The sequence below is a fragment of the Eubalaena glacialis genome, chromosome X, assembly GCF_028564815.1.
Source record: "Eubalaena glacialis isolate mEubGla1 chromosome X, mEubGla1.1.hap2.+ XY, whole genome shotgun sequence".
In the NCBI taxonomy this organism is placed as follows: Eukaryota; Metazoa; Chordata; class Mammalia; order Artiodactyla; family Balaenidae; genus Eubalaena; species Eubalaena glacialis.
In genome coordinates, this window is record NC_083736.1 from 132,508,866 (window position 1) to 132,524,696 (window position 15,831).

The window sequence follows — 15,831 nt, forward strand, 5'->3', positions numbered from 1 at the left end:
GTGTAACTGAAGCCATGGAAATGTATGGGACCACCCAGGGGGGATGAGTAGAATGGAAGAGAAATGGGCTGAGGACAGGAACAAGAACTCCAGAATTTAAGGGCAAGGTAGAGGAAGATAAGCCTACAAAGAAGAATTAGAAAGATTTGTCAGAGAGATAGGAAGAAAGAAAAGAGGAGTGTGGTGTCATGGGAATGAAGTGAGGAGAGTTTCCAGACTGCCAAACATGCAAATGATTTGGCAGCAAGGAGGTGTTTAAAGGTCTGGGTGAGACCATTTTCAGAGGAGGACTGACCTGTAGAATCTAAGTTAACTTTGAACCGGTGATTGGGAAGCATGATAGTTAATTTTATGTGTCAAGTTGACTGGGCTAAGGGATGCCTATAAAGCTGGTAAAACCTTATTTCTGGATGTGTCTGTGAGGGTGTTTATGGGAGATATTTACATTGGACTCAGTAGACTAAGTAAGGAGATCCACCCTCACCAATGTGGGTGGGAATCATGCGATCCACTGAGGACCCAAATAGAATAAAAAGGTGGAGCAAGGGCTAATTTGCTATCTGTTCTTGAGCTGGGACATCCATATTCTCCTGCCGTCAGTCACTGGAGCTCCTGGTTCTCGGGCTTTCAGACTCTGGGGCTTACACCAGTGCCTTCCCTCCCCTCCTCCCAGATTCTCAGACCTTTGGACTCTGATTGAATTACACCACCCACTCTCCTGGTTCTCTATATTCCAGATGGCAGATTATAGAACTTACCTGCATCCATAGTCACGTGAGCTAATTCCCATAATCTCCTATCTATCTATCTATCTATATCTATATTGGTTCTGTTTTTCTGGAGAATGCTGTTTAATATAGGAAGTGAGTATGGCAAGAAAGTAAATGTGGGCTATACATTTAGGAAGATTAATTTCAAGTGGAAAGAAAGGGGGGTTGAGAAAAAAAATAGGGAGAAAAAGAATGTCGTTTCACTAGCTAGAGAAGGATGTAGGGAGGAAGAAGTTGATGATACCATAGTTATTACTCATATAGTCCTGCTGGCATTGAGTTTGGGGCAGTAGTCCAATGTGGCCCTGAGAGGTTTCCATGGTGAACACTCCTGAACCAAGAGGGAGGTTTAGTAGCTGGGAGGAATCTACACAGAGGACTGATCTTTATCAAAAAGATGATCCCTAAGAAGGAGCCCGGGATCTGTCTGCCACGAGAGTAGTACCGAGGATTTAAGGTCATGGCTTGAGAGCCAGGAAGCAGTGACAAGAATGAGCTCTCTGCGCACCAAACTGAAGAGCTGCTGGGTCATACAGTTTTCAAACTGGGACAAGTCAACCTGTGGAGGGAGGACTAGAAGGGCTGAAATCACAAAGCTTAACAAATAGGAGCAAGGGGTGAGCCTGGAACCTAACTGATGATGTATGAGTCAGAGAACAGATCAAGAAGCGGGCCAGGTAGGGACAGGACGGGCAAGTGAGGAATGACTCATTGGAAGGAGATTTTGAAGTGGGGGCAGTGCCCTTGGCTCCTCCCTTTTTGGCTCTTAAGGTCCTGGCTCCAGGTGTTATGGCACAAGTGAAAGGCACACAGCAGGACTGTGGAAACTGAGGACTCCAATATAGCTTTGGCATTGCCCTATAAATTAGAACATTTCCCTCAAATGTTAAAAATTTCCGAAATAATACATAATGTAAAAATTGCTTTAAATTTTGGCCAAATTAATAATAGAAATTAGGTAGATATTCTGACTAGACCACAAGCCCCATAAGGGCAGGGCTTTTGTCCATCGGGTTCATCCCTGTATCTTTACTGCTAGGAATAGTATCTGGCTACAAGTAGGTGATCAATAAATGCTGAATGAATTAGCAGCGTGGGTGAATCAGCTTCAATGAAGAAAGGGGATTTGAGGAAGCAGTGTGAAGAGAAAATGGACCAAGATGCTGAGAGATAAACTAGCTTAGAAACAGCAATAGCAAAGCCTTCAGATGGATGTTGTGGAAGAAGGTAGAATTTAAGATCAAAAACAGGGAATTGTAGGAATTGTAGCATCTTCTAGAACAGCTGAAAGCCAGGAATGACAATAGCAGCCTAAAGCAGACCAGAGAGAACACAAAAAGGAGATGATTCAGCTAAAGCAAAAAGAAATACCCAATATCCATTCCCTCTCCCAGTAAACTTTGTGTATTTCAAGTACCATCACTGGATGGTCATATAGGTCTTTAACAATGATCTGGAGTTTCAGCTTTGGTGATCTTAAAGAAGAACGTTCTCAAGTAGGAAGTCTTAAACTGAGGAAGAGAGGGAACAGATTGTATTGACAAATGAGTGGCTGCACACGTGTCATACCAACACTAGCCACACTTGACAGACTTCGATGTGTCAGGCTCTTTATATACATTATTTCTAATCCCTTCGGCAGTCCTCCAAGGTGAATGTTATTATCCCTGTTATACAGGTGGAGAAACTGTGAGGCTCAGAAGGAATAAGTACCTTGCCTCAGGGCCTGCACTAAGAAGTGGTGGAGCTGAGATTCTCAACCACTGTGTTGGGCTCCTGCCTTACACCCAGACAGTTCTCCCACGAAGAAGGAACAGCAATAGCTGGAATCACCTCATGGATTTACCTTGTACAGGTTTCTAGGGGATCAGCAATCCAAGAGTATGGCTATGATTGTCACAGTTGAACTTCTACTTACTTCTGAAAACACAGGGGTCTTGTGGGGTAATGTCAGAGGATGGGGGAGCAAATACCAGGTTAAATCACCATGATTTCTGGACTCATCCCCAAGAGAGGCTTTCCCTACACAGAAGAGGGCACTGGTGCCACATGGCACACAGAAAAAGAAAATGGTTGAAGAAGTACTATTAATCAAGAGCCCTATGCACCCACTTTGTAGAGTTGTCATGAGCATTAAATGAGTTAATACAAGTAAAGCATTTATTGGGTTAGCCAAAAAGTTCGTTCGTTTTTTTCCATAAGATGACTCTAGTAGCCCTTAGTTGTCTTTAACTTCATTCGAAACAATTTTGGTGGTTGTATTGTGACAGCTGTCATATCGGCGTGCATAAAAAAAAAAAGCTTATCAAAATTGGTGAATTTTTGTGTAGCCATTTTAATATTGAAGATGGAAGAAAAAAAGCAACATTTTTGGCATATTATGCTTTATTATTTCAAGAAAGGTAAAAACGCAACTGAAACGCAAAAAAAAAAGATTTGTGTAGTGTATGGAGAAGGTGCTTTGACTGATCAAATGTGTCAAAAGTGGTTTGTGAAGTTTCGCACTGGAGATTTCTCTCTGGACAATGCTCCACGGTCGGGTAGACCAGTTGAAGTTGATAGCGATCAAATCGAGACATTAATTGAGAACAATCAACGTTATACCACGCAGGAGATGGCCAACATACTCAAAATATCCAAATCAAGCGTTGAAAATCACTTACACCAGCTTGGTTATGTGAATTGCTTTGATGTTTGGGTTCCACATAAGTTAAGCGAAAAAAACCTTCTTGACCGTATTTCCACATGCAATTCTTTACTTAAACGTAACAAAAACGTTCCAGTTTTTAAAACAAGTTGTGACAGGCAATGAAATGTGGATACTGTACAATAATGTGGAACGGAAGAGATCGTGGGGCAAGTGAAATGAACAACCACCAACCACACCAAAGGCCGGTCTTCATCCAAAGAAGGTGATGTTGTGTACACGGTGGGATTGGAAGGGAGTCCTCTATTATGAGCTCCTTCTGGAAAACCAAACGATTAATTCCAACAAGTACTGCTCCCAATTAGACCAACTGAAAGCAGCACTCGATGAAAAGCGTCTGGAATTAGTCAACAGAAAACGCATAATCTTCCATCAGAATAACACAAGACCGCATGTTTCTTTGATGACCAGACAAAAACGGTTACAGCTTGGCTGTGAAGTTCTGATTCATCCACCATATTCACCAGACATTGCACCTTCGGATTTCCATTTACTTCGGTCTTTACAAAATTCTCTTAATGGAAAAAATTTCAATTCCATGGAAGACTGTAAAAGGCACCTGGAACAGTTCTTTGCTCAAAAAGATAAAAAGTTTTGGGAAGATGGAATTATGAAGTTGCCTGAAAAATGGCAGAAGGTAGTGAAACAAAATGGTGAATATGTTGTTCAATAAATTTCCTGGTGAAAATGAAAAATGTGTCATATTTTTACTTTAAAACCGAACGAACTTTTTGGCCAACCCAATAGAACAGTGCCTGGCACACAGTAAGCCCCCAATAAATGTTAGCGGTTGTCATTGTTGCCACCATCATCATCATCATTGCCAACCAAGCACAAACTGAGCAAGGCTGTACTGAATGTACATTTTTTCACTTGGCATCTCCAGCAAGGGTCCTGATTGACAGCAGCAGAGGCTTCTTCACAAGGTAAGGAAGTGCCTTGAGCAATAGGAGGAAAACCGTGAAAACAGTGGCACTGCACCCAAGTAGAAGTGTTGGAGTGAAGCAGCGGAGAGTTCTTGCCGAGACTGAGGATATCTCTGTCGTCCTGATACTAGGAGCTTGCTGTGCAATCTTGGGCAAAACATTTACCCTCTCTGAACCTCAGTTTTTTCATCTGTATGTTGGAGATAGTTATGGTTGGCGGTTAGAATTCTCTCTGCCCCTTGAAAATCTATGATATAATTATATTGGGTGTAGATCACAGCAAGATGGATTTGATAACCAAATATGATACACTCCTTATAATGGAAACTGCCAAAATCATTTGAACTATTGATTTATAAAGATGGTTTTGTCAAAGAGCTTGAGAAGGAGAATCAAACTGAAAAAAACAAGTAATTACAATGTACTGCATTTCAAAAATGTTATATATGTGGAATAATAATACAACATATAACCTTTTGGGACTGGCTTTTTTGACTAAGCATAATGCCCTGGAGATTCATCCAATATTTTTATGTGCTTATTTGTCATCTTTATATCCTCTTCCCTGAAATGTCTCTTCATATCTTTTGCCCATTTGTATATCCTGGAGAACAGATTAGTGGCTGCCAGGGGTTAGGGATGGGGTGGGGTGGGTGGAGGAGGAAGGTGGGTATGGTTGTAAATGACCAACACAAGAGATCCTTGTGGTGATGGAACTAGTCTGTGTCTTGACTGTAGTGATTGTCACAAGAACCTACAAATTGATAAAATTACATAGAACTGAATACTCATGTACATACACACATGCGTGTACACACAAATGAGTACAAGTAAAATTGGAGAAATCTGAATAAGATAGGTAGACTATATCAATATCAGTATTCTGGTTGTGATCTTGTACTATAGTTCTGCAAAACATTACCATCAGGGGCACTGGGCAAAATACATGGTATCTTTCTGTATTATTTATTACAACTGCATGTGAATCTACAATTATCTCAATAAAATTTACAATTAAAAATTTAATTGGAGACAGTATCTGTATTAAATGCCTTGCTCATTTGTTCCATAAGACATCACCCTCTTACTATTAATAAAAATCTGGTAGATAGATTTTTTCAGTGGATTAGGATCATTTGACCTAGCCTAAACAGAGATGAAAGGAATAAGTAGAGTGTAGGTAACCATCTGTAATAGTTTAGGAGATCTTAGGCACCATTAATGATTAATTAATCATGTAATTTGCTTAAGGTCTGTCTTCTTATGTAGCTTTTTGTATGCAAAGCCCATGTCTGCATATTTTACTTATTTATTGCCTGGCTACACGCTAGTAGATGCTCAATAAATATACTAGCTGGATGAATGAATGAATGAAAGAATGAATGGATGAATGAATGTTGTCCCAGAGAAATTTGTCAAATGCAAATGTGAACTTCCAGAGGACAATGGAGCACAAGATTAGCAATTACAATGAGACCAAGTTTATTTGGCACCAACATGACTAGCTTTCATTTTTCTCAGATCATAAAACTAAAATATACTCATTGTAGACAATGTGAAAAACACAAAAAGTATAAAGTCATAAATAAATGATTTAATAATTTCACCACTAAGAATTACTTGTTAATGCTTTGGCTTTTTCCCTCCAGTCTTATATATGTATATTGCATACATGCGTACACATGTACACACACCTGTACACACATGTTTTCTCTTTTGTGAACTGCTGTACCTGACCTTGATCTCTCTTTCCATTGGGGTCAGAGTGTTTTTCTTTTCAATTTGTATTAGCTCTTTATATATTAAGGATAACTACCTTTTGCCACATTTGTTATTAATCATTTTCTTAGTTTATTATTTGCATTTTAATTTTGTTTATGATCATGGGCATTCAGGAGTGTAAGATTTGCATTCAGGCAATATATGGCTGTTTTTCTTAAAGAGGCAGTGCATCAGAGAGTGTAGCTTTGAGTTGGAAATTGGACTCTGCCAATTGTTAGCTGGGTGACCCTGGGCAACTAAATTACCTTATATTTCTAAGACTCAGTTTCATTACCTGTAAAATATGAATAATGATACCTAAATTATAGTTTGTCAGGGCTAGAAATAATGTCCTCATCAATAACATGGGGAATATACAGTCTCTACTTGATAGCTTTGATGTGAGAGATTCAATGAGATAATGCATGCAAAAAGTTAGCACAGCTTTCAGAACCTTCCTGCCTCCGCGTTCAGACCTTGCCGCTCCAGCCTCCGGGCCCCGTCCCATCCTTCCAGCCTGCGACCAGCAGCAGAGAAAAACTAATTACATATCATTTTCTTGCCCCGTACACACTTTGAGGCGAGCAAAAAGATTACAATAAATTTTTTTTTAATTTATTTATTTATTTTTGGCTGTGTTGGGTCTTCGTTTCTGTGCGAGGTCTTTCTCTAGTTGCGGCGAGCAGGGGCCACTCTTTATCGCGGTGCGCGGGCCTCTCACTATTGCGGACTCTCTTGTTGCGGAGCACAGGCTCCAGGCGCGCAGGCTCAGTAGTTGTGGCTCACGGGCCCAGTTGCTCCGCGGCATGTGGGATCCTCCCAGACCAGGGCTCGAACCCGTGTCCCCTGCATTGGCAGGCAGATTCTCAACCACTGCGCCACCAGGGAAGCCCTACAATAAATTTAAAAATGAGGGAAATTGTGCACATCCAGGCCAGTCAGTGTGGCAATCAGATCGGTGCCAAGTTCTGGGAGGTGATCAGTGATGAACATGTCATTGAACCCACTGGCACCTATCATGGGGATAGCGACCTGCAGCTGGACCGCATCTCTGTGTACTACAATGAAGCCATAGGTGGCAAATATATTCCTCATGCTATCTTGGTGGATCTAGAACCCGGGACCATGGACTCTGTTCGCTCAGGTCCTTTTGGTCAGATCTGCAGACCAGACAACTTTGTTTTTGGTCAGTCTGGGGCAGGCAACAACTGGGCCAAGGGCCACTATAAAGAGGGGGCCGAGCTGGTTGACTCGGTCCTGGATGTGGTTCGGAAGGAGGCTGAGAGCTGTGACTGCCTACAGGGCTTCCAGCTGACCCACTCACTGGGCGGGGGCACAGGCTCTGGAATGGGCACCTTGCTCATCAGCAAGATCCGTGAAGAGTATCCTGACCGCAGCATGAACACCTTCAGTGTGGTGCCCTCACCCAAAGTGTCCGACACCGTGGTTGAGCCCTACAATGCCACCTCTCCGTCCATCAGCTGGTGGAGAACACTATGAGACCTACTGCATTGACAACGAGGCCCTTTACGACATCCACTTCCGCACCCTGAAGCTGACCACGCCAACCTACGGGGACCTGAACCACCCCGTCCTGGCCACCATGAGTGGTGTCACCACCTGCCTCTGCTTCCCTGGCCAGCTCAATGCTGACCTCCACAAGCTGGCAGTCAACATGGTGCTCTTCCCATGTCTCCACTTTTTCATGCCTGGCTTTGCCCCTCTAACCAGCCGTGGAAGCCAGCAGTATCGGGCCCTCACTGTGCCGGAGCTCACCCAGCAGGTCTTCGATGCCAAGAACATGATGGCTGCCTGTGACCCCCGCCATGGCCGGTACCTCACCGTGGCTGCTGTCTTCCGTGGGCGGATGTCCATGAAGGAGGTGGATGAGCAGATGCTCAACGTGCAGAACAAGAACAGCAGCTACTTCGTGGAATGGATCCCCAACAATGTCAAGACGGCTGTCTGCGACATCCCACCCCGTGGCCTCAAGATGGCGGTCACCTTCATTGGAAACAGCACAGCCATCCAGGAGCCGTTCAAGCGCATCTCAGAGCAGTTCACTGCCATGTTCCGCCGGAAGGCCTTTCTCCACTGGTACACAGGTGAGGGCATGGACGAGATGGAGTTCACCGAGGCTGAGAGCAACATGAATGACCTCATCTCCGAGTACCAGCAGTACCAGGATGCCACCGCAGAAGAGGAGGAGGATTTCGGTGAGGAGGCCGAAGAGGAGGCCTAAGGCCGAGTCCCCATCACCTCAGGCTTCTCAGTCCCCTCCGCCTTCTTCCTCAACCGCCCCTTTCCTCTCCCTCAGAATTTGCGTTTTCTGCCTCTGTCTTGTTTTTTCTTTTTCTGGGGGGGTGGTTCTAGAACAGTGCCTGGCACATAATAGGTGCTCAATAAATATCTGTTGTTTGTTGAATGTCTCCTCTCTCTTTCCACTCTGGGGAACCTAGATTTCTGCCATTCTGGGTAACCCTGTATTTCCTTCTGGTGCCCACTCCTCTTATCTGTCCAGTTAACATTTCCCTCTCTGTTTTCGAGATAACCTTTCAAGAAGCTGGGTCTCATCAAATCCCATTTAGAACCATGTGCTGGTAACCCGGATAGATGACCACCATCCTAGGCCCATGTGGTAGCCCAGGGGAAAGGAAACCAAGCAGCAGGTAGAAGTCCCTACCAGGAAGGGGTGGGGTTTTGGAGAGGGGCATCCAGGCTATTGAAGTCCTAGTTTCCAGATACCTCCCTGCTCCTCTCTCAGCTTCTGGGGAGGTGTTAACAGTATTATCTCCATTTTCAGTCTCCTTCCAAGGACTGTCCTGAGCTATTTCCTTTGCAAGGTTCTGGCCACCACACTGTCAAGGGGGATCCTTCCCTCTTCCACTTTACCTCCTTCATAATGTTGGATCCCTTCCTTTCCCCTGGTCAGAAAAGGGGGTCAAGAGGAGCAAGAGAGAGACTAGCCTTGGTCTCTAAGCCTCCAGAAAGCCCCTCCCCAGCCCTATCTTTTCTTACAGAAAAAAATGAATATCAGCCCTTCTGTACCTATATGGAAAGCTATGTGCTGCCACCTAAATGTCATTCCCCAGAGAGGGGACAGGGCACCCTCCATCTTTTGGCAACATCTCATCTCTTACTTTTGCTATTGCCTTCCCCCCTACCCTTGGTTTTGTCCTATTCTACACTTCAGATTTCTAGTGTGTTGAACTTGCTGCTTTTTTTCATATTGAAAAGATGACATTGCCCCAAGAGCCAAAAATAAACGGGAATTGGAAAAAAAAAAGTTAGCACAGTACCTGGCACATGATGTGTTCAATGTTAGCTATTATTCCTCTACTGAATTTACCCATAGGAATTCTTTTTCATTCTGCTGGAGAATACCCATCTATATTTTTTATCATATATATATATTTTAAACTGTTAACTATTTTTTCCTTTGTCTCTTTAATCCATTTGGAATTTGTTTTGGAGTGATGTTGTAGCTCTCCCACCTGAATCACTACACAATTTATTGAATGGCTATCTTTTGTTGGTTGAAATATCCCCTAGCTTTTTTGTCATTTCTGAGAATCTGAGATGTTTTGTAAACTTTGCTTCGATGTTTCTGAGAGCTGATGCATCAGAATCTGGTGTGGGTATAGATTTGTGACAAGGTCTTCATGATGGAAGTTTTTTGCAACGTTATCTCAGTAAAAATAATTGTAAATGGCACAACACATTTTCTACTCAGAAGAACTGTTTGGTAATCATTTGGGGTTTGGCTAAGCTAGAACCCTGCTCCCCAAAATGGACCTGCAATATCAGCATAGTGTGGGAGCTGGTTAGAAATGAAGAATCTCAGGCCCTGCTCTAGACCTGCTGAATCGGAATCTGCATTTTAGCAAGAGCACATAAAAGTCTGAGGAATACTAAGCTAGACCACACTTTAATATCTATAAAGACACACATACACACACACACACTTTTTTTTGCAAAGTAATGTGTATCATTGTATAATATTTGGAAATCCTAGTTAAGTGTAAAATAAAAATTACATAGAATCCAACCACCTAGAGTTAGCTCCTGTGAATATTGTATTTTTCTCGAGAATTTTATTCATTATTTTTTAGATTGGCATTTCAGTGTACATAAGGCTGTGCATCCAGATAATTACCTGGCATTTCCACATGTACCAAATATTCTTTGAAATAATCGTTTTTAGTGGCTGCCTGATGATCCATCCTATGGATAGGGCTTCATTTTCTCAGCCATAACTCCACTGTTAAACAGTCAAGTTGTTTCTATCTCTTTGGTATTGTGCTGTGAACATTCTTGTACATGCATTTTGAATAAATATCTGCTTAACTCCTAAAGATAGAGTTGTACAGGATTAAAGAGTAGGAATGATCGTAGGAATATTGATATATATAGACTAATGGGTGCAACAATTTACCCTTCACGGCAGTGAACAAACATGCCTGCTGTGGTATCTCTTCTGGCCAGCATTTCTTTTTTTTTAAGTTCTTGATTTTGAAATGATTATAGATTCATAGGAAGTTGGAAAAGTAGTACTAGAGTCCCTTGAGCCCTTCACCCAGCCTCCCAATGGTGACATCTTATGTAACCATAGTACAGTATCAAAGCCAAGAAATTGACATCCATTGGTACAGTACTGTTAATTAGACTACAGATCTTATTCAGATTCTCACCAGTTTTTATGTGCACTTGTGTGTGCGTGTGTGTGTGTGTGTGTGTGTGTGTGTGTGTAGCTCTAGGCCATTTGATTCGTATATAGAGTTGTGTAATCACCATCGTTGTCAGGATATGGAACTGTTCTCTCACTGCAAAGGAACTCCCTTGTACGGCCCCTTTAAAGTCACGCTCATCTCCTGCTTCAGTCCCTGTCCCCTGGCAACCATTAATCTCTTCTTCATCTTTATGGTTTTGTCATTTCAAGGGTGTTATATAAATGCAAGCACACAGTATGTAACCTTTTGAAATTGGCTTTTTTTCACTCAGAATGATGCACTTGAGATCCATTCAAGTTAATGCATGTATCAGTATTTCATTGCTTTTTATTGCTGAGTAGTATTCCATCATGGGTATGTAACAGAGTTTGTACCAGGGATATTTTGGTTGCTTCCACTTTTCAACTACTATGAATAAAGCTTCATGAACATTCATGTATAGGTTTTTGAGTGGACATAAGTTTTCATTTCCCTGAGATAAATGCCCAAGAGTGCAATTGTTGGGTTGAATGGTAAATGGATATACAGTTTTATAAGACACTGCCATACTCCCTTCTAGAGTGGCTATTCCATTTTACATTCTCACCAGCAATGTGTGAGTGATCCAGTTTCTCCACATTCTTACCACTTTTGGTGTTGTCACTGTTTTTGATTTTAGCCATTCTGATAGGTAGGTAGTAATACCTTAATGTACATTTCTCTACTGACCAACCTTGCATACTTTTCCATGTGTTTATTTGTCACCCACAGCTTCTCTTTGGTGAATTGTCTGTTCATTTCTTTTGTATAATTTCTCATTGGATTCTTTTCTTTTTACTGTTGAATGTTAATAGTATTTATATACTCTGTTTAAGGTCTGTAGTCTAGTTCACAGTGTTTTACTGATGTCAGTTTCCTGATTTTAATATTGTAGTAGAGTTATAGAAAATGTCGCCATTGGTGGAGACTGGGTTAATGGTTCTGAGGCTCTGATACTCAAGTGGTTAACTTTTTCAGATATGGCGTTTGCAGATATTTTCCCCGGTTTGTAATTTGGGGTTTTATCCTCCTAACAGAGTCTTTGCTCTTTAAAAACAGAGCAGGGCTTCCCTGGTGGCACAGTGGTTGAGAGTCTGCCTGCCAATGCAGGGGACACGGGTTCGAGCCCTGGTCTGGGAGGATCCCACATGCCGCGGAGCAACTGGGCCCGTGAGCCACAATTACTGAGCCTGCGCGGCTGGAGCCTGTGCTCCGCAACAAGAGAGGCCGCGACAGTGAGAGGCCCGCGCACCGCGATGAAGAGTGGCCCCCGCTTGCCACAACTGGAGAAAGCCCTCGCACAGAAACGAAGACCCAATACAGCCAAAGATAAATAAATAAATAAATAAATAAAAACAGAGCAAAATTTTTACACAGTTTACTGAGAAGAATAGACAAGAAGCTGCAAGTAGAGTGTGGAGAGATGCTCAACTGATAGCTCTTTTGTAGTGTATGTAAGCAGACGTGCAAATATTCCTCGTCACCTTAGTGGTATTGCTCTGATCTGGCCTCATCTGCCTCGGTTGCAGAGCCCACTCTGCTTTGAGATTCCTCTCTTGGGCAGGAAGTATATAAAGTTTCCCTACCTCAGACAGCCTTCAACTTCTCGTCCAGTTCCATTCTTTCTGCTCGATGTTTTTCGATCTCTTGGTGTATAAGACTTCTGCTTGGCTTAATGCCTCCAGAAGCCTGGGTTCCCAGCCTCTCCCTGATGGCTGGCACTGGCCCAATGCCAGTCTCCTTCCTTTGCTTACTCTTCTGGTCTTGGCTTCTAACACACCTGATCTGCAATGTCTGCTAAGCTGAACTAGAATCACCAAAACCGTTGTAACATATAGCTGCACAGACTAGTAAAACGGTGATTTTAACACTAGACATCTTAGGCTGGGAAAAACTGAAAGATTACGTTCCAATCTATATGACGGTAAAAGTTGAGGATGGCATCTCTGCCTCATCCATCCATGATCAGGGATAAAAACACAGAGGGTATGTGAACAAGGCACTGCATCTTATAGCGTCCCTGCCATTCTCTACTTGAAAGAAGAGAAAATGTGTGAGAAAGGCAAGCAAATCGATGGGGGACAATGATCATATTTATTCTCAGTTTAGTTGTCTTGAACCATATCCAGTGCCAGGATCAGCTTTTGTTGATGAACATGATAAATCCTACAAATGAACAGTCATTAATTAGAGGAAAATGCATTCCTCTTGCCTGTCTTCCAATTCCAGACTTAAAGCCATTCTGTGAATGGAAGAAATATTTCAAGAATGCCAGCAGATCTCTTCCCAACTCTGCCTTCAGTGACATGATGTTGGTAACTTGAATCACCCATGGTGGGAATATTTACACCATGAAATCAGCAAACACTGTATATCAGGGCTTTATTTTCTCTTTGGGAGTCAGTTGATCAACATATAGCAGTTCACTACTGGGTGCCTACCAGTGGGTATTGTGTGCACTCTGGGAGATGAGACACAATCTTGCTCTTGCGGACCTCAACGTCTAGGAGTCACAGTCCCCTTCTGGAGCCCAAACCTCTTCTGTCAGCTCTTCTCTTCAGTGGTCTCACCCTGGCCCACCTTTTCCTTCCTTTCCCTCTTCTCAGCCCTTCCTCTTTGCTTTTGGGAGCTCCCTTTTCATTGTGAAGGAGCTTCCTTATAATCTCAGACTTTCTTTAACCACCTCTAGCATCTCCCTGCCTTGATTGAAGGTTGGATTTCTGAGGGTAACCCCCCTTTTTTCTTTGCAACCCTCTCAAGTGGAGCCCAGGCTCCCATGCCCCAGCCTATGGATCTCAAGGAGCAGCTTCCATTTTGTCGGCTTTCAGTGGCTGTTTCCAGACCATCATTACACCACTTTTATTCAACGTTCCCTCTTCGAGTTCTATCCAGTTAGACTACCTCCCTTTCATTAACCCAGAGAGGGAACACAGTAGGAGGAGCAGAAGATTTTGATGTGGGAGGTACTGGTGGGACCAGGTACTGGTGGGAGGTTCTGCTAGGATGTCCAGGTAGAAGATGTTCAGCCAGATATTGGCAGTGCAGCTACCAAGGGTCTTTGTAAGCCAGCAACTTTGTGGGATTTTCCTGGGATCAGTATGGGGGATTCATTTCCTCTTCCTACTTTTCTACCCATAGCACTGGATAAGGAAAAGACAATGGTCTGCCAGAGATAAGGCAAGATTTTGTTTTATTCTACAGATCATCAAGTTAAGATGAATTTATATTCAGTGATGTTTCAGTAATGTATATTTTATTTTCACTTTTCAAAAATTGAGGATCCATTGGTATATGGCATACAGTGGTGGTTCACAAATCATATTGCCTTTCAGAATCATCCGGGGTATGTATAAAACAGTTCACATCCTTGGCAACAGAATATACTTAGCATTCCCAAGTGTTCACTTAACTGGAAATAATATTTTCTGACTATTCTGATTAATTAAAGTACACTTCAGTGCATAGATCCAGGACAGCAGAATTAAAGATTGCACTTTGACAACCACAATCTTCCTGTTTCACCACAAATAACACAGGTAAGAAGAGAGGGAATCACAGTCTCCACTGGGACCTGTCCCCCTTTCAACACGTGCAAGCTCATCCTGAGAATGCCTACCCCAGTTTGATACAGGCACTTTAGCATCTCCCCTCTTGTTTTCCCTGGAGCACACTGGATGACATTATAACACCAAGAACTTTTTGACAGATTTCTTTGGGAAAAAATCCTCACCTAATAGCGTTATTTTCCCCATCCTACCAATTTCTGTCTAAATGCTTTCAAATTCTGAAAGAGCAAGGCAAGAACATGATACAGTTATCAGTCTAAGTACTTTCAATGCAATCTTCTGTCACCAAAGTGGTTTTTGTTGTTCTTTTATCAGCAATCCAGATTTTATAAAGTGTGTGCTATATTAATAATAGACCAGGTTGATGAGCTCCCTTGCTATCAATCCATTTACTGAGCAATCATCATTACAAACCACTTAATCTCCATTGTGACAGCTTGTGATAACGCCAGAAGAACTTCCATGATTAATTTACAATCAGTTTGCAATCCATATACATCAAACAGATAGTGCATGTAGTAACATTTGCCACAGTTAATGAAAGAAGTGAAGGCAGCAAAACAGCTTCATTATGATGTGGAAATGCACCATTCTAGGGAGAAATAAGGATTTGAAGTAGATTCATGTATCTAGCTCATAAGGAATTCTCCCTGTATCTTTTGGGTTGTACATGCCATTCAGCCTTACACATCATTACCTCATGAATATTTAGCATCCTAAAAGATATTGACCCCGTTTTATAAGTGTAGAAATCCAGGCACAGAAAAAAGTTTGTCAGCATCCTATAAATAAGTAGCATATAACTTTACATTCTTGATGCTAAGCTAGCTTCTGAGTGGTATTGATGTGATAGAAATGTAAACCCAGACGACAGTTGTAAAGGCTTGGAGGAAACCTGGAGACATTTTATTTTTCATTTCTTTTGCAAAAATCTATTAGGATGAGATGCAGTATAAAATAGTGGTTGAGAGCATGGCCTTGAACGTGACACCATCTGGGTTCAGATTTTGGTTCCAACATTTCTTAGTTGTGTGATATTTGACAAGTAACTTGATTTCTATGTGCTTTAGTTTCCTCATCTGTAACAATAGGGAAGATGGTGATAATGGTGAAGACTGCATCATTGGATTGCTAAGAAAATTAAACAGTCAGTATTTGAGGTGCTTAGAACAGTGTCTGGCACATGTTAAGTGCTGTATAAGTATTAGCTTATATATATAAAGATTTTGCAGATCCCCTAACTCATTTAAGTGTCTTCTGATTGACTTTTGTAGCATGTCTAAACCGACTGTTTTGCTTTATTTGTCTTGTTCTATCCAGAAGAGATAGTCATTCTCATTTCTATGTAGTCCT

The 15,831-nt window shown here is 42.2% G+C and overlaps 1 pseudogene; it reads left to right on the forward strand.

The window, feature by feature from the left end:
• The first annotated feature begins 7,069 nt into the window (after window positions 1–7,069).
• Window positions 7,070–8,471, forward strand: LOC133082552 (tubulin beta chain-like; annotated as a pseudogene).
• Window positions 8,472–15,831: the final 7,360 nt, after the last annotated feature.